This window comes from Chiroxiphia lanceolata, chromosome 2 (genome assembly GCF_009829145.1).
Source record: "Chiroxiphia lanceolata isolate bChiLan1 chromosome 2, bChiLan1.pri, whole genome shotgun sequence".
NCBI classification, from domain to species: Eukaryota; Metazoa; Chordata; class Aves; order Passeriformes; family Pipridae; genus Chiroxiphia; species Chiroxiphia lanceolata.
The window spans coordinates 59,592,732-59,619,523 of NC_045638.1; the positions used below are offsets into that span (position 1 = coordinate 59,592,732).

Consider the following 26,792-nt stretch of genomic DNA (forward strand, 5'->3'; position numbering starts at 1 on the left):
CAAGGACACACTTCTGAGCTGTTCAGTAGAGAAAAAAACATTTAAAAACATTTTTTCATAAGATTTTCCAAACTGTCCCACAAATATATATTAACTATTACATGTTCTTGGGTTTTATTTGAAGCAAGACATTTCCAGCTCTCTGGCTAATTGGAGGAAATTTATGCCAACAATAAGGCAACCGGTTTAAACCTGCAAGTCTGTCTGTAGCCACATATTGTTGTTTGTGCAAGTGGGTGCTACTGAGCTGTACAGAACAATCTGCTGCCAGAATTGGACCTTTAAACATAGTTTTTGTAATATCCTCCTCAAATTGCAGCTAATAATTCAGAAGCATTTTTTTTCTTCCCATCTTAGTTATAAATTCTCTTACAATGTTAACTCTAAGTAATGTAGATTTAAAGATTGTAATTTAAAATCAAATATTTCCTTGTTTGGTTTTGGTTTTGGGGGGTTTTTGTGGGTTTTTTTTGTTGTTTTTTTTTTTTTTCTTCAAGGGTGTATCCTGCAGATGCTTTAGAAATTAGAGCCTTATTTCCAGGGCAGATACAACCGTTCTGGCTCCAGTGCTGTCCTTAGCCTGACTCCTGTCCACATGTCATCTAGTCCACACCCAGCTGGCTGCTGTTTTGTGCCAGCACTTGCTGACCCAGCCATCACTTGGAAATTTGTAGGAAACATCATGAAAATATGTCCTAAACAGAATATATACTGTGGTGCTGTTGGCAGATGGAAACTAGTGTTTTTAACAGGTTGATTTTAAAGGTGATGGATTCCAGGCAGACAAAACAGGTTTTCTTGCTATTCTAATTCCTGCTGCATATAAACCTCAATATCTAAAGAAATAGTATGATTTTGAAACCTTTACCTCAAATGACTTGCAGAAATTTGGAGAATCGCCTTTGCAAATTTGTAGTCAAAATATGTGTAAGGATTTCTTTTGTGAACCAGTTCTCAAAACAGGCTCAGGCTTTCTCTGTGATACCCTTGCACCCCATGGAAATCCCTTTCTATTTTTTTAACAGGTTCTATGTTCCAAAACTTAAAAAATTAAATTAAATTATTTCAGTCTAACTGAAGAGCACATACAAAAGTAGAAGCTTATATTTTTCAGAGAAGAGCTCCACTTTTGTTTGTGCAAAATACTGCCTTACATGCAGACCGTCCCTGGTTTTGGAAATGCTTTATGAGATATTTTATCCCTCCCTTATTTCTTGCCTTTATGATTTTTAATATGTACATGTACTTGCAAACACAGAAGTTCAGCTGCACAAATGGCTGCTGTTCTTTTGAGAGTATGGCTCTTAGGATTAGGCTATTGGAGGCCCTGTCTCCATCTCTTCCAGAGGTGACCTCTGCACTCACGTCTTCAGTGCAAGAGCTGCCTGTGCATGCAGCTTTTCCATTATTTTGTTATTATTTCCATTATTAGCTCATTACACAGATGCTGTAGCAATGGGCATATTACAAATGCACATACAAGTCACTTGCAGGTGCAAGAGAAATCTGTTTTGTTCAAAACACCTATATTTGTGTATCTGTAGTTGTCAGAGTGCAGATACTTTGAAATTTTAGTATTTGTGCAAGAAAAAGGGCTTGAAGAATTTATTCCAATACAGAATTCTTGCTGCTTATTGGTGTTCAGTGGTCACAGGTTTATTTTGCACCATCTTTCTGTGTGCAACATTATGGAGATGTGAAAGGATGCCATTAAGATTTTTGCTTGGAAGACACCCCCTCTATGATTGCTTTTTGGTGGGGAGTTGTTTTCTTTTTGTTTTGTTCAAGTTTTTCTTTGCTGAAAGCTTTTTGCCAGGAATTGCATACTCGAAAGTCAGTGGTAACATAGCAAAGACACATCCCAAATCTAACAGATCCTAATTATATTCTTGTTTTTAAAGTTTCTGTCAGGCTGATTTCTGCCTAAGGAGCAGCTTGCCAAACTGAAAGTGAGCTGGCTGGTGATGTGGATAGGAAAACTATTCAGAAAAATAATGACCCTTCTGTCAAGGGCATCTGCCTGCTTGTTACTGCGATGACATGGAGTCACAGAATCCTTCAGGTGTCCTGACTGATTCCTGCTGATAGATAACCAGAAAGCCTCCACTCTTCTCAAGCAGACCCTTGTCGTATCTTAATGTTGGCATGGCAAGACACGTGTATATCCCCTCCAGGCTTAATTATGTGGCACACAACAACTGTGAATGAAAGTGGAGGCCAGCAAGAAGCTCGAGCAAATATCCATCCTAGCAGTTTTTCTAGTCAGAAAAAGCTTTGTGGAACCCCCAAAAGCACTGCTTATTCCTCTAGTCTGTAGTAAAAAAAATAATGTGTTTCCGAATTGTGGCTTTGCTCTTCTCTAGTCTAAGATTAAGACAGCAAGTTTCAATCTGAGTTGTGCTGTTAACCTCTCCTAGCCACAAATATCACTTTGTGGCCTCAGTCCCATCAGATTACTTTAAATAAATACAAGCGTGACAAGTGCTTCTACCCCTGCTAGAAGCATTGTATGTCCAGAGTCATGGCAGTGTGGTCCAAAAGACCACTTCCCCCTTTGCATAAAACTGTTTGTTTGATACTATCACTGCATAAATTTTGCTGGGTCAAGGACAAGACTTTATCACAAATAACTCTCTGTAAGAAACCAGTACCAAAAGAAATCAGAATACACTTCTTGCAAGAGAGGGCAAAATTTAAAAAAAAAAAAAAAGAAAAAAAAAAGAAGAAAAACAAACAATACAAAGTTTGTATAACTCATTAACTTCTGACATTTTTAATGACTTGCCTCAAAGGAAAATGGAAGAAGCGGACAATATTTCTGATCTAGAAGAGACTTTGTGGAAAGTCTTGTCCACGTAGTAAATCCACAGAAAAGTATCCATGGCAGAGTGTTACTCATCTGAGTAATATCTTAAATGGTAACCAGAATTTCTATTTCATATGCAGATTTCCCAAATCATTGAACTGATCAGGAACTTTTGCCAGCTGCTCCAGTGCTTTAAGCACTATTCCTGATGTAAGAGCCTCCTTCATTCTTTTTCTCCAGTAATAAAGTAAGAAGAAACTCAAGTTTTGCTTTCCATTGTTCCTCATGATCAGCTCTTGATATGGACTCAATTCATGCTGCTGTTGCCACCATAAAAAAACCAACACAGTAATGCAAAGCTTGCAAAGCTGCTTTTTCATTAGTAGAGCCAGAATTTGCAGTCCTGATAAAAGAATTCTCCTCTAGACTGTTGTTTTCTCTACACTTACTACTACTACTACCATGTCTCAGACAGACTTCATGGTCTTAATACAAAAATGACTCTTTCCTGAGAGAGTTACTCACAAAAAGGTGGTAGTCACATCACTATTTTTCCTCTTACATGCATGTGTGCTTCCTTTGTGGTATCTCTTAGAAGTTCTTCCCTCCTTTTTTACTGGTCTCATTTCAAGGTGTGTGGAGGTTGCTGTATTGTGTATTGGAGATGCAGCTTTGCCAAGCAATGAATTATTTTATATGCAGGATACCACTGGTCTGGATAGCAGATGCAAATATGTAATCTCTTGACGAAGATTGCAAGGATTGCAGTCTTCTTTATATATATACTGTGTTACAGAGATGCCTCTGCAGTCAGTTGGTTAATACCTCTTTTGGCCCATTTTATGATCTCTTTGTGCTAGCGCTATACAGTGTCTAATCGTGCTACACTGATATTAAGAAAATCTGGTTTTGCATGATACAGTTCCTTTATACTATAATGGACAAATAACTCCTGCTTTTATTCTTGTTAGGATCAGCAGTAATTTAAGCTCAGTTTTAGCTGGTTCATACTAGTATTTCAGTGGTTATGTGCTCTGAAATATTATGGTGTTCTCTACCTTTCTCCCTTTGTATCTGTACAGTCTCCCCCAATTGGCTGGTCTGTCTTACCTGTGTGTCTGGTACTGCTCTAAGCTTTGGTGGCCAACTTTCATCTCCCTCTTTCAGTGTTATTCCACTCATAGCAAAAATCTGTGTATTTTTCTCACAGCTGGGCACACCTTTGTAAGGCTTTTTGTTCTAGCTCTGCGCTTTGCAGCCTCCTGGACACTTTCAGCTGGATCTAGCTTGGTGGAAAGTCATAATTGTCCTTCATTCAGCACATGTGAGACCACACCTGAAGTACTGTGTCTGGTTTTGGGCTCCCCAGTACAAGAAAGACATAGAAAGACTGAAGTAAGACCCCCAAGGAGGACCACCAACATCTGCAGTGAGCTGGAACAGAGAATATATGAGAAGAAGTGGAGAGATCTGTGACCGTTCAGATCAAGGGAAGGTCATTGGAAAATCTTATTGCTGTCTAAGACTATCTAATGGAAGGGGATACCTAAGTCAGACTCTTTTTGAAGGTGCACAGTAATAGGAAAAGGAGCAATAGATGCAATTCAGAACATTTGAAATTCTCATTATATGTATATTTGGAAGGAAGAAAAAAAATCACCATAGATGTGATCAAACACTGACCCAAATTACTCAGAGAGGCTGTGAAATCTCCAACCTTGAAGATGTTCAGAACTTGACTGGAGAAGACCCTGAGCAACCTGCCTTAAACAGCAGGTTGGACCAGAGGACCCCTAGGGGTCCCTTCCAATGTAAATTATTTCATGGCAACCTTAGCCTCAGAGAGAAAGAGTGGATGGTATGGGCAGCCTTGAAGGTCTGAATGGGAAGCTCTGGGAATCAGTCTCCAGAAAAACAGCATTTGGGTGAATAACTAATTACAGAGTCATAGAACAACTGAGATTGGAAGAGACTTCAAAAGATCATCTGTCCAACCTTTTGTGGGAAAGGAAGACTAGATGAGATTGTCTAGCACCCTGTCCAATTGCACTTGGAAAACCTCCAGAGGCAGGAACTCTACCACATCCTCAGCGAGGTTGTTCCAGTGGTTGATTGTTCCCACAGTAAAAAATTTATTTCTTGTATCAAGATGAAACCTCTCCTGGTACAACTTCTGCCTGTTGCCCTTTGTCTTTTACATATGTCTCCTGAAGAAGAGAAAGCCTCCATCTTCTTTGTTGCTGCCCTTTAAGAACTGGAATACTATGATGAGGTCCCCTTGAGTCTTCTCCTCTGCAGGGTGAAGAGAGGCAATGACTAAATGTAATTTTGCCTTCAGAGTTTCATGAATAGTGGCACTAAAAGAGAGGAGAGCAAGATAGCTTACAGGAAGGTGAAAGACAGAAGCTGTAACTCTAGCCAGTTCCTGTTCTGTTTTTGGAGGACTTGGAGAGAAACTGAGCACAGAATACCACTGGTGACCTGCAGCTTGTCCAGGACTGCTGTGGTTTAAGCCCAGGAAGCAACTAAGTACCATGCAACTGCTCACTCACCCCATCTCCCAACATCCCTCCCCATGGAGAGGAGAATTCAGAAAAATAGCAAAGCATATGGATTGAGATAAAAACAATTTAATAAATGAAGCAAAAAAAATTAATATTAATGATACTATTGATGATAATAGTAATAATTGTAATGAAAAAGAAAAAGAGAGAAAACAAACCCCTAGAAAAACAAGTGATGCACAATACAATTGCTCACCACCCAGTGACCAATGACCAGCCTGTTCTCAGCAGCAATTGGCCTCTCCTGGCCAACTCACCCCATTTTGTATACTAGGCATGATGTTCTGTAGTATGGAATATCCCTTTGAGCAATTTTGTTCAGCTGTCCTGGCCTTGCTTCCTCCCAGCTTCTTGTGTCCCTGCTGCTGCTGACTGGCAGAGCACGGGAACCTGAAAAGTCCTTGACTCAGAGTAAGCACTACTTAGCAACAACTTAAACATCAGTGTGTTATTAACATTCTCCTACTAAATCCAAAACACAGCATTCTACTGGCTACTAGGAAGAAAATTAACTCTATCCCAGCTGAAACCAGGACAAGGACACAGCTAATAGACAAATGATGTGGAGCACCAGCTGACTTCTGTACCCCTATGTGGGGTCAGTAAGAGGATCTTAGACAAGATGTTCACAGTTAGGCAGGGCTGCCTGTCTTCCTTTGCTCCTTGCCTACCTGCCTGCCTTCATTCCCTGTGAACACCCAGGCTGCTGGCAGCACAGCAGGGAGGCTGGTGAGTATCATTGCATTAGCCTTTATTAAAGGCTGTTGGCATTGTGTGCTGTGACATGTACCTGGTATTTATTACTTTTTCCCTGGGTTGCATGTTATCATCTTGGATGGATGTGAGCCAGCTTCCAAATCCTGCCCTTCCTCTTTACCTCCCACTTGTTCAAAATCCAGCTGTATTCAGCAGGTATAAAAGTGCTGACCTACAGAGCCCATGGCAGCCAGCTGCAGTTCCCTAGCCCCTTTCTCTCCTGTTTTCCTCACTCATTTTTCAGTTGAAGCAGTTCTGCTCTTTCTGGTGCTCAAAAAGGGAACTGTGCTTTGCAGTGCAGAAACTTTCTGCCCTTGCCATCAGTCACACAGGGAGTTCATGTACCAGCTTTGGAAAAGAATGACTTGTGCATGTGCAGTGAGAGCCAGCTAGTCCATAATTTCAAGTGTATGATGTACTTTGCTCAAACAAATAATTAATTCACCTTTTGATGTTTGTTATGAGGACCAGTATCAGTAAGGCACTGTTCAGCAGCATAAATGCTAGGAAGTCTTTATTTATAAGTATAAATCTTACTGTGGCATCTTCTGATCAGCAAAACAGGTCTTTTGCTATCTAGTCAGATGTCCTTCATGTCAGAACTGCCTGGGGAATCGTAAACAAAAGCTTTGGACTGCCCAAGAGAATATTGATCTTCCTTCCTTATACAGCAAGCTATCCCCAAATTCCTGTTCATTGATAGCTTCACCCCATGGTCCCCTTCCCACAGAAGGTCCCTTGACCAAGGAATCACAGAGGGCTCAGTAGTACAGAGGAATCACAGTCTGAATTTCCCTGTGCAGTCAACATGAGGTTGGCTTTCATTTTTTGGGTGCTGGTGGAACTGGAGATGAGCTACAAACTCCCAGACTTTTTGCTCTGGAAGTCAGCAGAAGGAGAGAGATGTGTCATGTTCAGGGGTTTCCACAAGTGGAGAAGCCTCTGTACCCGGCATTGCAGAATTGTGGGTGAAAAAATACATGCTGAAATGAACAAAGGGATATGCTATGGTGGAATGTAAACTTATTGTGTGAATTAGAAGTAGATAGCAAAGAACTATCTGCAACATGTCCAGCAGTCCAGGGCATTGAGTGTCCCTACATGCTCCAAGCCAAGTGTCAGCTTGTTGGGGGGTTGGGAATTGCGGTGTTGGAAATGACAGGCTGACAAGCTGTTCCTACAGACAGAATCATTTTTTCCAATGAGGCAAGAGTTGAACTTTGTGGCTAAAAGTTAAACCTTGTGAACCTGTATCAAACAACGACCCTTTTGTTGTTCAGGTAGTGTTTATGCATTTGTACTGTAGAAGAATAAATCTTACTCAGAAATAAGTTCTTATTTTGAAAGCTTTTAATTTTTTCTCTTTACATACTGATCTTGCACTATATAGAGGCATAATCTGCTACTTTTAAAGTGTCCTGTAAGCTGTAAGACTTGAATAACAAATGCTACATTAAGATAATCAACCTTTCAGACCAGTGGGTCATGGCCCTGAAACTGCCTGTTCATGAAAGCTCAAATTCTTCAGCTTTAGAAACCCATGGAAGCATATAAATCACTCAAAATAAACCCACAGAGAAATAACCTCCCCTTCCCCATTGCTGTCCTACTGTGGGAAAGACCTTTTGCTATCTCTGATTTCCCCTCGGAATGAAATCTCATCCAGCATTCAATACAAAATTAATAAAGGTATATGGAGCATGTTGAGCAAACAATGACATATCCCCAACGGTGAATTTACATTCCCCCCACTCTGTTTAAAATTAATAAAGGAAGACAGAGCATACAACACCAACACAGGAGAGTATAAAACTCCCCACACAGAGCCCATAAGGCTTGGCACTGAGGGTGGGCTCTGCTCTGGAGTAAGCGGCTGTAAGTGTTGGGCAAAGCACGATTTGGAAATGCCAGTTCCCTTTATTGGGCAGGTTCAGGAGGGCTGCTTGGCAGCACGCCCAGTGGATTTGTCACTCGGGAGTGGGCATTGCCTGGGTTATTCGTTGTGTTTGCAACATTTCTGTGACATTCCCTCCTTCCTGCAGGTGATGTGCAGGATAAAAGACGGCTGTTACAACTGGAGTCTTGTTCATCTGCATCCCACCTTCCACTTGCCTTCTACCCTTCCCTCTCCCAAAGGCACACTCTGCTGTCATCAGCATGCAGTTATGGGTCTGTAAAAATGTTCTGTGATCTGAACAGCCAGCCAAAGGCTTCAGCAGCTGTTGTGATGGACCAGAGACTGCTGGAGCAAGGGAATGAAGATAGTATGAATGTCTGTGTCTCATTCCCTTCAGAAAATTGCCCTATTTTTGTATAGAAAATAGATAAGAGTCCCCAGATATTGCCTTCGATAATCTACCTGAATTATTATGTAGTTCTCAGATACCTTTTTATGAGCTGAGAGGCCTGGCATGGAGGTCAAATACCAGGAAGATGGCCTCTAGCAGTTATTCTACAGCAATTAAGCATAATCAGTTATACTCAAAGCAACCTCTTCTTTACCAGCATGAACTACAAGCTGTACCCTTCGGAGCTGTACCAACCCCCTCCACAAGTGCCAGCATTGATCCAGCTGCAGAAACTTCCCACAACTGATAGTGAACAGTTGGAAACTGTCAGTTTTCAAAATGTTTATGGCCACAGGTTTCTGAAGAGATAACAGTTGTCCTGTGTTGCATGCTGGCTTCGGGTTAAGCTATTCTTTATCACTCTGATATTCTACAGACACCGCCGGTTACCCCCAGGTTTGCAGCCCCAGCTTCTCTCACCAGTTAATGTGTATTTTATGAACCCAGGGATGATGCTGCAGAGAGTGGAGCTGTGCCAAAAAGAGTTGTTCCTGCTTGTCTTCATCCCTGATTTTTTTTTTTTTTCTGTACTTGTGGCAGCTGAAGGAGGGGAATGCTGTAGCTGTGTCAAGAAAAAGCTGCCTAAACTGCTTTGTAGTGTAATGGCTGGTACACAAATTTACAACTGCCCCAGAGCAATGTGTCAGCTGTGTGTCTTAGGCTCCTCATGTACCAACTCCTCCCATTGCTTCTAAGAGAAACTACACCAGTCTGTGGTGGTCTGTTAGAGGTCTGCAAGTGGTACTGGCTGACAGCATTTATTTGGGGACTGGCTTGCAGAGACTCCAGACATTTTTCAAGTTTTTTATCCCAGGTGGGATCAAATCAATTGCTTGTGCCCTGTGAGACAGACCAACAATGTCCTCCATCTACCAGCAGCTCAGTGGGCCTTGAGTAGAAGGCCAAGGTGCTAAGCCACGAATTTCAGAAGTGTATTTTGTAAGTAATGCTTTATAGATAACTTAAAGGTGAACTGTTAAGTTGGATGAGGCAACTGTGTGTTAAGTAGGATGAAGCTGTTGCAAGAAAACATCTTCCTTCTGAGAAAATCCCTTCCTGTAGGTGAGTCTTCTGTCATCTGTGTAACCTTTGTCATCCTCTCCTCCCTGGAGAGTCTTCTCTGTGACCTTTGCTATTCTACCAAGGCGCCTCATAAATTATTATTCTTTTAAATGGCACTTAGGCTGTCGTAGTGGCTGCTAGACTTGAAGATTTGCAGTCTACCCTGTAATTTTGAGAGGAAAAAAAATGGTTAAGTGACAGAAGAAATATTGTACTTCACGATAAAACTACTTTTGTGTTTCATTTTCTGCTCAAGTCATTCATATCCCTGTCACTAACCTCATTCAGGTCAAGGGCTTGAGGCAGAGATTGGGCATAATATTTTTGGTCAGACTGATGCATTTGAATATTACAAACATCTATAATTTTGAAATTGAAATGAACATTGCGTTAAATCCTCAGGCAAATATTATTAAGGCATAATAGATTGCCGAAGTTTACATTTCTTTTGGCAATTCAGGCCCAGGCTCTGTTGGCTGGTTATTCCAGTCATTAATGAACCTGTTCACACAAAGGGAGCTCTTCCTTATGGATGCAGATTAGATCCTGCATTCTGCAAACTTCACAGGAAAATCTGTGGCCCAAGTAGCTGAAATAACAATGAAAAAATTAATCAGGCACACATTAAAATTGAAGCATGGAAGAAAACATCTGCAGCAATCAGTGGACGTCTGGGTAACATACTTGCAGTGCTGTTTTGCCAGCTTACATCTGGAGTGGTTCATGAGAAGAGAACAGATGCTAGTGTGAAATAGGTCATCATAGCAGCAGGGCATCGGAACAGAGGTATTTCCTTTTTTCTTGCAGTAACAGCTATTTCTTTTTATTCACACTCATTATGAAAATGTTAGCCAAGTCTGAAATGTGAATGCACGTATTGTGACAAGCCAGTACTCTTAAAGGACATAAAGGTAAAAAATAACCTAAGGAGAAGTCTTCAGAGAAGCAGCCCTTTTGCAGTACACACTGAGTATTCTTTAACAGACATGATGACTATTTTTTGTTAAGATTATGATTTTTTCCCCTTGCTTTATTTAAGTATTTAGTAGAGATGTTGCTAAATGCCATCTTGCTGGCAAATGCCCAGAAGCAGAGATGCTAATTCAGGGGAGTTTCATCAGTCATTTCAAAAGAGAGGTCACAGAGATAAGAAAAATGAACAGTACACAGTATGTGAAGCAGTGACATTCAATGAGTCCTTGTCACTAGCAGCCATTAGCATGGAGGCCTGCTGTTATGTTTCAGTGCTTTTCTTGACCAAGCAGGGAGCCTTTGGAGCACTGTAGCAGTTAATACCATACAAGTTATTGTTTTTTTCTTCAATGCTTTGTATTTTTAGTACCATTTAGATGTTTCTCTGTCCCCTTGTGCATCTAAAATTTTAAAGAGAACCAAAGAATGCATAATTTATATCTCTCCCAGAGGTAATGGAGTGACTCAATATCCATGAAGGGGATGATTTTAAATTTCGTGTCTTATGCAAGAGGTGATTTTTATATGAAAAGTGCAAAAATTGGCCTCAGGGATACTCAGATAATTACCCTTACAACAACAGGTGTGGACCCCAGAGGGGATTATAGCAGAAAGCTTTAGTGCCTTGTATATCATCGTCCCTTGTGTATCATGGTATCATGGCTGGCATGATCGAAAACTTAGCAACTGATAGATCTCAGGGAATATGACTTATGTTTTGAGTAGGAATAGCACATAGAGGAGGTTGAGAAGATAGGTTTGCTTTGACTCTGTTGAAGAATTCATGCAAGATGTAAGGCATTTGCTTACTGCTGAAATTCTTTCCTTCATTTAAAGGATAAAACCATTGTTTATTGATGTTGGGCAGAACGCATCATGCTTTGTCACACAGCACAGTTCCACTAGACTATTTCTGGTTTCATTTACCAAAATCCTAGAAGTGCCATGGCTAGAAATAAATGTATACATCTTTGATATGCTATATGTTTGAAAATGCACTTTAAGGTCTGTATTACAGGCAGTTCAAAGGGAATATAAATTGGTGCAGTATTCACTCTTTTTTCTTTTCTTTCTAAACCAGTCCCACATATTCACTGTATTTTTACGCCAATGGTTTTCAATAACTTGTCTTTAAAAACAACTCACCACTTTGTATTTTATTTAACTTGAACTTTGCTGTGTTTAAATGATTGTTATGATCTAGCTACTCCTGTAGTTTACAGTGTTTAACATCCTCTAAACCAAATCTACACTGATACTTAGCATTGCGTATCCAAGGAAACAGCTGATCTTATTTGCTTTTCCTTTGGAAACTCTAGTTTTAACTATTCTTTCCACTTCTTGCAGGATTGGCCATGAGAATTTGTAATATTCCTTTGGAAATACTGTGATGGGGCCACTGAGAAGTTACCTTCCTGCATACAGGTATGTAAACTGAATTGCATTCTGACTTTTTGTTGTGGTTTAGGAATGGCATTCTCCAATTTAGTGTTCCCACTGAAACCACTCCAAACCATGTGCCGATTGCTCACTCCCCCTTCCTCTCCCCCTCCCCTGTGACATACTGGAGAGGAGAACTGGAGGCACAAAAGGTAAAGATCAGGGGTTGAGATAAGAACAATTTACTGGAAACGGTAAGGAGATAAGAAATCACCAGTGACGGCAACAGTACTAATAAAAGAGTGTACAAGAAAAAGAAACATCATTGCTCAGCATGCAGAAACCCCAAATAATGCAGGACCGCCCCTTCTGCCATGCTACCCTGACCCAGAAGTGAGCCCTCCCCCCATCCCTGGAAAATGATATGAGGTGTTATAGAATAACCTCTCGGTCCTAGCCAGGCCCTCTTCTGGCTTCTGCAAAAATTAACCCTGTCCTGGATGGAACGAGGACACTATTTCAGCATCTAGATTCCTGTGCTAACACGTTATCGTTTTTTATCTTGAATGCATGCAAACCAAATTTAATTATATTCTGGAGAAAGTGTTGTGAAAAAATTATTTTTGTTTCTTGCAATATGCTTAGGACGTAACTCTGTTCTGTTACTATTGTGTAGATGTAGAATAACGCATTCATCTTTCCTTTGAGGTGAATTACTGCAGTTCATAGGGTTAAACTGCAGAAAGGAATTGGACCTGTATGTCATTTTCTTCTCACTGCTATGCCTTTCAGTGTGTTTTGAAACTGCATTACCCTAAAAGGCCCTGCAGTCGATTACTCCCACCCAGGTTGCTAATATGTGAGCAGCTGACCCACAGTTTTAACTATAGATGTTTTGAGAAGCACACTTAGCAAAGGGTCAGCAGAATTGCTGAGGCTTTCAGGTCAGGAGGAGCTCAGGTTCATGGAAAGTTTAAGAAAATTAAAATAAACAAAGGGTTGTATTTAAGAGACTGTAAAAGGCGCAAAATATTAATGGTTTGATTCCTCTAGTGTCATCACGGCAAGGAGCAGTGAGGAGCCTGTAGCTAATTCTGTGTTCTTGTCAGCCGGAACAATAGTGTTATAAGCACTGTGGCCCACGATTGCTTTGATTTAGAGGGTAGAAAACACTCCTCTGCATTTCAATATGCTTTTCTATGCAGCTGTCAGAGAAAGATTTGAGGTCTGGATTCACCGTCCCTAGAGGTTTTTAAGATGAGACTGGATGTGGCACTTAGTGCCATGGTCTAGTAACCATGGCGGTGCTTGATCGAGGGTTGGACTTGATGATCTCTGAGGTCTTTTCCAACCTGGTTGATTCTATGATTCTATGATTTCTTACTGCTTTCAAAGGTAGTATTGAGCAGCATTTTTATAGAAATCTTCTCAGAAAAACCTATGGGAATCACCTTTTCCATCTGGAGGGTCATACACCGCTATTGGTCATACTCAAGGTCTGTGGGAGTTGTATGTCATCCTAAACAATAATTTTCAAAACTGTTCATTTTGGAATATGTTCCATTTCATCTGCTTGGTTTAGTCTGCAATACTTTGGGTGTTACTGCTGTCCTTTTTGCCTCTGTAGTCACATACTATTCTATTACTCTGTAGGAATTCTGCAGGGAAAGTGGCCTGTAAACCTCAAACAAAACCAATATCAGATGGATTAAGGGGATGAGAGGTATCCAAAACAACTTTTAATTTGTTCTTGGAAATGATTATGATTTGGTAATATCTTTTAAAGCCAACACAGCTCCAAGATGCTTTAGGAACTCTGAACCTAGATGTAAACCTCACACAAGGCTACAGCTTGTGTAATGAGCAAAGACCCTACATCAAACTGGTCGAGATATTGCAGAGACAAATCTGATAGTGGTGCCTTGGGCCTGTGTTGAGTGAAAGCTCCATGTTCAAAAATAAGTAGCTTTTCAGTGTAATTGAACAACTGTTGAATGATCTGTGTCATCCTAAGGTTTTGACTGCACTGTTCCTTTCTTTAATAATGATGTCCCCTAGGGTAATATTCGTGGTTTTCTTTGGCAGGGGGTGGAGAGAAAGAAGTGCAAACACTGAAAGACATTTAGGATAAAGGGAGAAAACTAGAGGCAGTATTGGCATTTGGGTTGTAAATCCTTTACTAGCAGCAGCAGCAGCTTTATGAAAATCTTCCTTTTCAGATCTGTCTATGAGTGTTTTTTGAATCAAGGCTCACCTAAGACTTCCAAGAGTTACTGTTGAAATTGCCAAAGCAAAGTGTTGTTTAACCTGTGTCTTAAAAATTTGATACAAATGTAGTCAACAGCTGCTATGTGGAGAAAGCTTAGACATCATTCATCTAAAACACATTTTAAAAATGTCCTTGTTCACAAGTCTGATTCCTGAAGATTTGCGATGTACATACAAATTAGTATCATGTCATTTAAAAAGAGGATATCATATTAATTTGATACATGTACATATTAGATGTATGTATACTAAGTGGCATAAAATAGTTTGGGTATGGGTGTGCTCCACCTTCATCATAATGCAGAAGCAAAGGAAAACCAATTAAGTTAAAAGGCAAGACAGTTCTACTGAAAAGGAGATAGAAGGTGAAATTTCCCTTTGGAAAATATTGCCCCGAGGTATTATCAATAGGTATCACAAGAAATAGATATTTACATCAATAGGAATGCCATCATAGATGTATTTTTCATATTACACATTTATTAAGCAGTTACAACAGTTACACAGCAGTTGCCTGATGGAAGGTTGAACTCAACAATCCTCAGCCTGGGATTTCGGTGAAGCTTCTTCTGCAGCTGTGTAGATATCTCTTGTACCACTTCTCTGCAGCATCTGGTATAGATATTGAAGGAAGAAACAGGATAGTGATCTAGTTAAATAATTAGTTTAACCTAGGTCAGCTTTTTCCATTTATCCCATGTCTTTCACTGCAAATCTCATGGATTTTTTTTTATTTGTAAGTGTCTCCTCCTCTTTCACAGTTCTTGTTTTCTTAATCTCTCTTTTATTTCCTGCCTATGAACCCTCAACCCATTCTCCAGAGAAGCCTCTTTTTCTCTGACACTTTTATTACTTGTTCTTGCTTTGGTGGAATTTCTTAAGTTTTTTCTATTGGGGTCACTAAATGCCTCTTGGAGTGTCCTCAAACCTTTGCCCTTGACACCCTTATGGTTAAACAAGTGTCTTGGTTTTATGGGGAGTAGGGAAAAACAAAAGTGGTGAAAACAGTTCATGGCCACCACATGGGATGGGAAGCCTCTGACTCCTGGGGCTGGGCTCATCTGCTATGTCCTCCTGTTAAAACATCCTGGGCACATGGTCAGCCCGGGCTGGCTCTTGCGGGAGTTTGGTGGAGGGAGCACTGCTCCGTTATCTTGCTGCTTCTTCAGCAAAGAAACCACAACTGGCAAAATACCAATCTGTCAAAAAACATGGGAAGGAGAGGGAGAACGGAAGGGAAGAGCCTAGGGAGAGCACTTTTCCACCCGAGCGTGTAATCATGGCAACCATACCTTTAATCTGTGTACCAGCACTGCACGCGGACCTGCTGCCACTGCATTAGATACACGTGCCTGCCTTAAAGCCATGCTGCCAGAAAGGCCAAACCTTCTGTGCCACCACGCTTTGCTCAGAGCACAGCTATCCCACCAGAGGCTTCAATGCAGGGCTGCAAAGAGAAAGCAGGCGGAGCTGATGCATAAACCTGAACCATGGAGGAGCATGTTATCTTTGTGCACCTTATATGTAAATTACCTGGCTACAAAAAGGAAGAGAGGAAAGGAAATGTTACTACCTGGAAATGTTCCATGTGTGCATTTGACACATATATTTGAATTATTGAAAAGATGGAAACCAAATAGTTTGGTAGCTGGTGAAAATCTACAAGCTAGAGTCTTGAAGGGAATGTGTGAGAATAAAATGGGAAGATAGGGGAGGTAAATCTCACAAAACTGCCATGGAGGGACAGTTACATTTTATTAAAACAGAAATTCAAACCAGACTGTGATTTTGTAAAGACTGTTGTGTCCAAATCATGAGTTGTATGTGCAAGCTAATATAAACACAATGAAGAGGGTGCAAGGACTCAAGCACAAGTATTATGAGGACTGACTGAGTGGTCGGGATGGGAGTGTTCAGTCTGGAGAAAAGGAGGCACAGGGGAGATCTTATTGTTCTCTACAACCTGAAAGGAGATTGAAGCGAGGCAGAAGTCGGTCTCTTCTCCCATGTAACAGGCAGTAGGGTGAGAGGATAAAGCCTCAGATTGTACCAGGGAAGGTTTAAATTGGATATTTAAAAAATTTCTTCATGGAAAGGATTGTCCAGCATTGGAACAGACTGTCCAGGGGGGTGGTAGAATCATCATTCCTGGAAGTGTTCAAAAAACACGGGGATGTGGCACTTAGGGACATGGTTTAGTGGTGAACATGGCCATGCTCAATTAACGGTTGGACTTGATGATCTTGGAGGTCTTTTCCAAACTTAACAATTCTATGATTTTGTATACATTTTTTACTTTTATTTTTGAATGATGATTCAGAGCACCTGTGACCTTCCACCTGGTTTTTTATTGCCCACATCAAGACATGGAGCAAGTGACTAGTAGAAAAACTAAAATGGCATTTTGCTTACCCGAGTAAGAGCTGTGGCCAGAGATACTGCAAAAGACTGAAATTAATATGGATACAGGGAAAACAAATCAACCACCAACCCAGACAGCAGATTCACCTTCCACTGGCTTTTCTGTTTTGAGTTCTTTTCAAGGTATTTTTAGAAATGGTGGCAAGTGCTTCCTCTGCTGGAGGAACAGCCCAGAAGCATCCTTAAATACCTCCCTGTTATGTTACTGATAGCTACTGTCCAGAAGAATGGGAACAGCTGAGAGACTCCCGCAAACTACACAAAGTGTTCATAGACTCAGATTAGGAGTAAAGCTCTTTTCCACCCTCACTCCAGTGCCATCTCTTGTGCTTCAAAGTGGCAATTAGATGATAATCTTTGCTGATCTTAACTCCTGGGACATAACACAAAAAGAAGGGAGATCTTTAGTGTCAACAGTCAAGAACAACTTAGGGACAGCAAAGATAATTTGGCTCATTTGCCTTCATTACCAACAAGAGCAAAGTTGTCTAGATAATCGGTGATTATTTACCTAATCTTCCAGTATGGAATATTTCAATGCCACCCCATGTAGTCTCTTCCAGGGCTACACAACACTTGGGTATTTCTGAAATCCAGATATTGGATTATGCTCTATTTGCTCCATAGGAAGCCATTTGGTGTCTTATTTATAGTGAGGATATACAGTTGAACATAACTTTCTTTATGGTAATCTCTCAAATATTAGAAGGAAAAATTACTTTATATGGTAGCTGATTTAATTTGTTTATCTATTTTTCAGAATAAGCATTTGCAGATCTTATATGTCCCATTCCAAACACTTTTCTTCCTGTCTTTCTCCCATTTACCTGTACCCTTCCATGTACTGCTAATTTCTTGACACAAGTGCCAGCATTAAGAAGCTGAATATAGTCAGTATGACTGTCAGATGGATACAAATTATGTAAAATAAGCACAGAATTTAAAAGCTCAATAATTAATTATGGAGATACACCCTCAATTAAAATGACCCCAGTCCATATTGTGCCTCAGTTTTGTCTAGATGGAGTCACTGCTAGTGTCTTCTCTTTGTTCCATCTGTTAAGCTCTCTCAGTATGATACTAGGTAATGAATGACATTGTTGGAGAAGCACTAAGTGTGCAACTGATAGCTCTCAGCATATGGATAATGACCCATCTTGCACCTTTTCATTGTCCACATTCTGGCTGCACAGAGATATCTGAACAATAGATGAGATGAAATGTTGGCCATAGCACATTTCAGAGACAATAATTGTCCATTTAGGTCCCTTTAAAAGAAAGACAGCAAAGAACTGCTAAGTTTTCTGTGCCTGAGGCCCTCAGAAGAATCAGTCGCACATCATGAATAATAATAATAATAATAATAGAAGAGGGAGGACAGCTGCTCAAGTGAACATCATCAGTATTGATGCCTTCCAGGAGGAGTAATCCCCTTGACCAAAGCAGATGTCACAGCAAGATAAAAGTCATAAGCTACAGATCCAGTGAAAGTCTGTTGCCATATACAGGAAGATATAAATTGATTTCACTTCTGAAAGGCAGTTAAAACATCTTCTCCAGCTAAGAGGAGAAATCCACTGTCACCTCTACTGTCCAAGTCTCCAGAAGCAGTAGTGAAACTTGGAAGAGACAGTACTTAAAAAACGAGGACTGTTCAGATGGCCAAGTGACAACCAAAATGAATGGTTAGAAAACAACCCTTAATTTTTTTTCCATCACAGCCCAGCAGAATGTTGGCAGGTTTATGTCCTTTCTCTCCTGCTTTTTAGCTAAAGTATGAAGAAAGGCTACCCATTCAAATAGTAAACATTAAAGGATTTTTTTGGATTAGTGTACATGATAGCCAATCATAGAATCTTAGAATCATTTAGGTTGAAAAAGACATTTAAGATCATCAAGTCCAACTGTTAATCTGGTGCTGCCAAGTCCACCACTAAACAGTGTCCCTAAGTGCCACATAGCACTTCTGGGCTTGAGGGTCCCAAGATATACTGCTCCAGAATGACTCAGGTTTCTAGGGTCAGTTATCGTTGCAGTAAAGGGAAAATACGGAGAAAGTGACTACTCAATGCCACAAATAAAAAAAACAAAACCCAAGCAAACAAAAAAGAAAAACTTAAAGGAAACCACATCAACTTTAATATGGTTGGTTGACTCTACAGAAGAAATGATCCAAAAGTGGCTGTAGGCAACCATTCAGGAAAGACTGTGTTCCTACTTAATGTCTTTGATCCCACATTCGGAAAAAAACCCAAATAAACCCTGAATATTGTGTTCAAGAGGTATTCTAAGTATCTGAGGAAAGCTTGACCAAGCAGTTTGCTCAAAGAGCAAAAATGAAAGTAGAAAGATGAAAGAATATCTTGGGTCAAGCTACTTATTAACTTTGAGCTTTTCAGAACATTATTAAAAATTAACTAAGGAAAAGGTAATACATACTATTGCCTAAAATATCTCAGAAGTAAAAAAAATTGTTCTTCATCCAAGTAACCACACTTTTTTTTCCTAAAATTATCGTAGAAAATTAGGAAGTAGCTTGAGGGCCCTGCAGCTGCATCAACTATACTGACACTTTTCCCGTCAGATCAGTGGCTGATCCGTTTCCAAGGGCCTCCAGTGATGGAGAGTCTTTAGGGAATTCATTCCAATGCCTAATTTTCCTTACTATTTGAAAAATGCTTTTTTTTCTTTTCGTAAGACGCGAGCTACTTCTGTTCTACCTGCAGTGAACAGGAATAGATAATTCCCTTTTTTCTTGCAACCACATTTGAGACCTTCAGGATCTTTTGTCGTGTTTCCCTAAGTTTTGTCTTCTTTGGATTAATCAACAAATTAGCCCTTCAATTTTTTGTTGTGCTTTGTAGAGTACTCGCTGTTAGTTGGTCACATCCTCCTTAAAATGTGGCATCCAACACTTTACCTAAGGTTATGGTTGAAGTCTTTCCAAAGTGAAATAGAAAAAGAGAATTCCCTCACAAGTCTTGTAGATAACATTCTCCTTTATATTTCCAATCTGATATTCATACATATGTGACAGTGACTCAGTTGAAGCTTCTGATCTACTAGATAACCTCAGGTCCTTCATAGTAAAACTAATCTTGTTTGAGCATTTGCTGACTTGGCTGTTTCTGACCTCAGCTCTCAAAGTTAATTGCCATCAGCTCCAAGATTTTCTCTGTCAGTGATCTACGTATTCCAGGGTGAAATTCATAAGATCCAGACAATTTGAAATATTTTAACTTATCTCAGTTCTCTTTAATATACTTTGTCCTGTTATGAGCTGAACTGCTACTTCTTTGTCTTCAGTGTTAACTGTTGTGGCTTTCTGGTCACTGCTGATCCTAAAAATAATTTTTCCTCCCATTGAGTGGTACATGAACTCTTTCTTCTTGGTATTGCTAATAACAGTTTCTTACTATTGTACTTAGTGGTTTTCTTAGGAAAGTTTTCTACCTTTAAAGCCCCCAACAAAAGTACATGAAGATGTTAACACAAACTAGAGGAAGGGAAGACAAAGCACAGTTTTCATAATATGGGACTTCACAGAGGCACTAGATTTACAAGTGCAATTGAACATAGTTACAACAGTACTTGACAGGTAGCACACAGATGTCCCTATTCTTACAGTCTCAGTGTAAACCTGACTTGATCTAATTGAAACAAGAACCAGCACCAAAGAGAATAAAGGAAAATATTTCAGAGGAACCAAAGATCTTGAAAGCAAAGGTCAAATCCAGGAGAGACCTGAGTCTGAAATATGGCATCATGTTCGTAAAATTGACTGATATCCACTGTTTTATTTAGAGGAGACTTAATTTCTTCATAATGCTGTTCTAATGTTTTAGGGCCACCAATTTCCTTTGTAGTTATTCACAGTGTTCTGTGTTTCTGTCATTCCATGAAAATATCCTGAGTGTTCTTACATTTTTTATTTTCTCTTCACACAGCTTTTTTACTTTTTGAGGTGACAAAGAAACAAGGGGATAAGGAAAGGATTACAGAGTAACAGGTTGAACACATAGCTTATTCTGTAACAAGATTTCATACCTTTGTCCAATATTCCTTCTTTTTTGCTGTTGTTCTTTTTTGGGGAGGACGGGGGGGAGGTGATGGGGTTGAGCTATTCAGCAATGTTTCTGAAATCCTGGCCAAAGTTCTGCAGAAGAGCTCCTGTCAGGTTCTTGCGTCTGTCACACATGAGTGAGATCAATCAACTGCACTATCTGTTCCCAATGAAGTGTAGATATACAGAGAAAGCTGGTTGTTCTCTTGTGCTGGGTCATGAAACATTTTGAATGTCTGATCTTTCTATAATCCTTCTAGGAGCATTTCACTTTAATGCTAGAGGCCTATGATGCAGGATTTTATAATGGTCAGTCCGGCAATCCTTCCACTATTACTGCATCTTTGATGGCTCTGTCTATATAGGTTGAAGTGAGTTGGGATTTCTGTCAGAAAGTTTGTCAAGAGCCATACAGTCAGCAGGCAGATTGTAGTACCACAGGATGAGCTTTCAGAAAAAAAGTCAGTGTTTGATAGACAAATGTACCATATTATTTTAAGGTCTTTAAATTATAAAAAAACCCCTCACAAGTCTACGTGAATCCTTCCTGACAGTGTTTTGGTTTTTTGAAGATGTTTCACTGCGTGTGCTGAGGACCCACTGGACTGCTGACAGCCTCACCACTGAATGCACAATGTGCCTAAGACTGTAGAGCCTAAATCAATGTAGAGAGCTGTAACTGAACAGCCCATGACCTTGTCTCAGAGACTTTTCCTCACTCCCTTAGTTCTCCATTTGTACTCCCTTCTGCAGAATTTCCCCAAAAGTTGAAATCCTTGGTTTATACTTGAGTTTCCCAGGATTCTCTGTGAGAGTCCATAGACCTACAGCTAAGAGTTTACATCTACGTAGCAGAGGAGCTCCCTCTGTCCATTTTCCAAGCCAACCAGAAGCTGTGTAGCACAGTTAGCATGATGCTGATTACAAGCTTATAAATTGCTGTGATTGGCAGTGTTTATTAGCTCTGACTCAGTGCAGTTAACTTGGCCTCAGCATTGCTAGTGATTTTATCTGGCTTCCAGTTGTCTCTGACCCAGAGCAGAACTATCTTTAGTTGTGTGAGTCCAGCAGGCTGGTGTCATCACCCAGACCATGCAGGCACATGCCATGGTAGACTTTGCCCAACATTTAAAGCACCGCAGATCCCTGGGAACAAATTGCTCTGTGAGCAGACAAGAAGCCTCCCCTAATGGATTAATGCCCCCTGTCCCTTAAAACTTGTATCTCAGTTTCCTGGCTCTGCCTCAGGTCCCTGCAGGCGAGGGGCAGCCCGTGCTGTGAAGCACGTTGTGCCAGCTGGCAGGTCTGCCTACACCTGCCCATCGGCTGTTCCCAGGCAGAGTACACCCAGGCTGCTCTGCCTGCCTCCCTCTCCCTCGGCAGCAATTTGTGTGCTGCTTTGCTGTCCGGCTGCCGGTTTTCATTAAACTTCCAGTAATGAAATTACCTTTTGTGACTTCTCTCCAACTTTTATGCTGGCTCAAAAGTGGGTTCAAATTTGCCACTGCCCCTGCTCTGCCAGTAAAGGTGTAATAGATGGACAGGCAGAGGTTCAGTTAAAAATAACCACAGTGAACAAAAATCAGACTTGCTCTTTTCTCTTATGCTGCATTTTTATATTATTTTGATACCATATTGTACAGATCTGATTTTGAAGCATACTGCCTTCAAGTTCTCATTTCCAGACTCATCACCAGAAGTTGCCCTCCCTTCAGCAGAGCTTAAAGGCTCAGCAGATTCTTTGTAAATGGGATCTGAGAAATTATTCATGTTAAAAGAACCATTTTTTAAAATGATTTTTTTAATGACCCTAGTCTGGTTTTGGGTATGGCCAGGCAAATGCTTAAACTGAGGCACCTGGGGGGATTGTGGTGGAAGGGGGAATGGGTCAGGAAACAAGGGCCTATGCTACTCACCAACATCTAGAACATTATATCCCTCAGTGCAGTGCTGTTATCACAGACAAATCCCTCCTCCTTGGTCCCCTTATTTCTACATGTTTTATCTCCGCAGTTTGGTAGCTTATAAGAGCCTGTCCCAAGAGATGAATGGAACAATAAAAAAAGTGAATGTTTAAACTGATGGAAACATTTTTACTAGAAAATTGGGAAATTTGCATGTTCTCGGTACCATTCTGTATTTGTGGCATCACACCTTTCATGACTGCATGATCTCCCCAAAACTTTGCTGCTCATATTCCTTGATCAGTAAGGGAGATGACCAAAAACTTGCACTTTAGGTCTTTCAAGAGGTGAGATAAAGAACAAAAAAATTTGATCTCACTAAGATTTAACTGTGTGATTCAGTCTGTAGCTGAATCAATTACTTTGGATATCAATAGTATAACGAAATATTCAAGGCCTCTTGGGTTTGGCTGTAGAAAATGACTAATATAATGAGGAACATAAGTCCCATTGCCTTCACGTTTGTTTTGTTTTCCTTGGTGGAAAGAGTTGACAGATGTGACTAGAGCATTTTGCCCCTAGGATTATTACTAGCTTCTTAGTCAAGGAAATCTGAGCAATTTGACTATGTTGCCAACTCTTCTCTGCTCCCCACTCCAGCTGAGACAGGTTATAGATTGGACAAGGTTTGAAATGACTCTCCTTTTCAAAGCATTGTTTTGTGAAGAAGGAAAGAGCAGTTACTGCTTTAAGAGAATCTGTCACCTTGTCCTCTAGAAGAAAGGCAACAACAATCTTTTCCAATAATGCACCCGTTATCTCCCTCCTGGAATTTATCAGGCAGGAAACATATTGATCCAATTTGCAGGTTGCAGCCTGTAGTTCTCCAAACATGTCCAAACCCCTAGCACATGATGATGGCCAGAACTTAGTCTGCATTTAGTTTGCAGATGTGTTTCTCCCCCCACTTTCTCCCTTGTGGGCTGCTGTTCTCTTTACAATCCAAGCAATCTGAAGCAGAAGAAAAATCCCTCTGTTTCAACTAATTAATTTTAACTCTGTTCTTTAGGAAATTCTCTTACAATGTTTTCCTCCATGGTTTCTCAGCAGCTGTGAATTTGGAGAAAAAAAATTGTGGATGGAAATATTTATATCCAAGCAAAATATGCTTAATTTGAGTTTAAAAAATCTAGAAATATTTTCTATTTATAATTTATATTTTTTTTTTTGTTATTTTTTAATGGAGACAGTATTTTTTTTTTGCATAAAACTGGCACTTCCCTTTTAATCTCTGGATTTGTTTCTTAAGATTGCTTTTTAAGACAACTGACACCTTATACTTCTCAGAAAACTCTGTTGTAATGATTCACTGTGCTTTAGCCGTCATTACGAAACAAAAATGACTGTGAAATCATTTGTTTTATGATCAATTTAGAGTGTGACAGATAAATCTTACTTGTTTGTTAGAAACCACTTATAGAGGCTACTATGGCAACAAAATTAATGACAAAGAAGGAAGCTGTTAATTAATTGTTCAGACTGCCTAGAATAAGAAAATCCTGAATCTTTGTTCAATCTGTTTACTAAAATCCCAATAGCTCTTAGTTATTTGTTTGAAGAGTTAGTGCATCTTTTTACTGTACTGGAAAAAAAGAGGTGTATGATAATAGAATTGAAAGGTCACACGGACTTCATTAGCCTTCCCCTGTGATCCCGTCGGTAGTGATTGCTAAAGTTTGGGTTTGTGCTCACAGTGATCCCCTCTGCTGCTAATAATTTGATGAATAAAGCTGATAATGCCTTTAGGCCACTAAGGACATAAACAAATACGAGTAATTCCTGTCTCAAGATTTACAGTGTACAAAGCTGATACATGCCAAGCAAAATATAATACATTGGGATGCAGGCAAAAATGGTAATTCCAATTCTTTTTAAAATAGTCCTGGGATGCTACCAGAGATATTATGTTGATACATGTTAGTAGGCATGAGATGAGTTGAGGAATATGTAATCTCCTCAGGAAGAGAGGAAGAACTCCTGGGATGCCTATAGGCAGTTAAGTATATAAACTACAACAGTTTCCGTATTACTAAAGTTGGCATATTATACTCTGTGAAGCAGGATTGATATGTTTTCTACAACAGAAGGATCAGCCAACAAACTGGTTCGAGTTGTAACTTATGGAGAGACTGATCTGTTTTACTTTCTGGAATAAATTACAGTTTGAGAAAATAAATACATCTCTATAGAGAGTTCAGAGCATGAAATGTTTGGGTATTTTTAAGTATGCATTTAACTCAAGAGCCAGTCATATCATGGAAATGCATATGACCAGCACCCCATAAGGTCAGTTGCCATATGGCCAAAACTCTGCTTTTCCGGAGAATTATGACAGGTAGGTAAGATCTCTGCTGACTTGAAGTGGGGAGAGAAGATACTGTGTAGCAATAGGATGCTCCTTCTCCCCTCCTCTTTGGCATTATTTACTTTCTAGAGATGTCAGCTTTCCAGACATATGACAGTCGATCTTCTAAAATATCATCTCTATGGAATTAGAAACTTATGAAGTACGAACTGAAGAACCAAAGAGTACCCACTTTGACTTCCACGATGAAATTCCTTCAACAACTAACTCTTTTTCACGAAGTCAACAACTGTTGCCTCTGAATAAAATAGGAACAAGCTTCTAAGACTGTGATAGGAATCAAAAGTAGTCACTAAACAACTGAGAAGCATTTGTTTCTCTATAATAATCCTTCAATAAAGAGCTAAATGCATACTATTGAAACAAAAGAATAAACCAAATACTACTTACAGCAGTATATTACATTTTTCCCCTGGTGAAACCCATGAGGTTGTTACTACTCTTTCCCTACTAGGTTTCATAATTTCTCTACCAGACTGAAAGACAACACTATAAAACAAAAGTGCTGTGAGTTGGTATGTCCAAAGAAGGTACTGGTGGCTGCTCACAAGCTGTGCACTAGTGTGCTCCATAGCAACATACCCTATCTTCTACTCACAGTCATATATGTATACCAGGGGGGTTACCTACTGCAGAACATGAATGTGATCATGGTCCCCCATCTCTTTTTGGACAAAACTCCAGTTAGCTCTGCTTGGAATTTTCCTCTTGGTCTAAGGCTAAGAGAGCTATATGGCCATGTGTGATGGCAGCTGTATTGAGTAAGCAGTGATACGTAGTGTCTGCTGACAGAAGTTCCCTTGCCTGAAAGTAGCCATTAGAATATTTCTTCCCTTCCTGCATTCTAATGTTTACAAATCTTAGCTTTTTCTTAGCTAGCTAAGGAGCAGAAGAAAAAGCCTCAATGTAAATAACAGCAAGGGGTTTCCTTTTCTTATTTCAATAATAAAGATACCAGAGGCCATCCTGTTTTCCAGGTGCTTTTCTACTTCTGCCACCTGTGCCATCAGTCAGCTACAGTGTGGTAGAGTCATGCATATTTACCGATTTGCAAATTATGCATGGAGAGCTCTTAGCATAGCTGTTTCTTTGTCTTTCTGCTTTTCTTCCTTCACTAATGATTCAAAATGCTTACATGCCTAGAATCAGAGGGCTGTATTCTATGCTTGGCGTTTGCCTTTGTACACCAATTAGGCCTTTGTGATTCAAATGATGTTTTATTTGCTGATTTGGAAGCATCCTTGTTGGTAGAATGAGGCTTTCTTCATCCTGCAACTGTTCTTTGATATAATGATTTATTAAGGTACTAGGAGAAATATTGATCCTGCTAATAGCTTCTGCCTTGCCACAGAATGCCTTACATTTTACTTGCTGAAAGGGCCATATTCCTTTCCTCATCATCTGATTGGCCATAAATGCTTTGGCCTTTCCCCAGCAATTATCACACTTACCAAAGCAGTGGGTAAAAGTCAAGTATTTATAGACTAATTAGAGAATTCAGCATGTCCAAATGTGTGCTTTACATAGCACAGAGAGTTATTGGGCAGTGCTTTGAAATTAGGGAGTGGGTCCATACTGTTCAGAAACAAATTAGCATATTCAGGAAGTTATGCATTTATTATCGATTAGGACAATCTTTCTGGGAATTGCTGTGTGGAGTTATGTACTGGGCCTGCGATTTACTAATGGCATTTAAGCCTACATTTCATTGGTGTTTTCCACTGTATTCTCTGTCATCTATTCTAACCTTCTCTTTCTTGAGAAAGCTTTTTAATGTTAATGCTTTCAAGGTGGTGAAGGCATCAATTCTGTAACCCATCTGG

General features: G+C 40.0%; 1 protein-coding gene across 8 annotated transcripts in view; it reads left to right on the plus strand.

The window, feature by feature from the left end:
• The window catches only part of ENOX1 (ecto-NOX disulfide-thiol exchanger 1), a 361,700-nt gene that overhangs the window by 105,586 nt on the left and 229,322 nt on the right, over positions 1 to 26,792 (plus strand). For all 8 annotated transcript variants that reach the window (XM_032680006.1, XM_032680004.1, XM_032680003.1 and 5 more), the window contains one exon: positions 11,856 to 11,933. The gene's annotated coding sequence lies outside the window, so the exon portion shown is untranslated. The remainder of the gene's footprint in view (positions 1 to 11,855; positions 11,934 to 26,792) is intronic.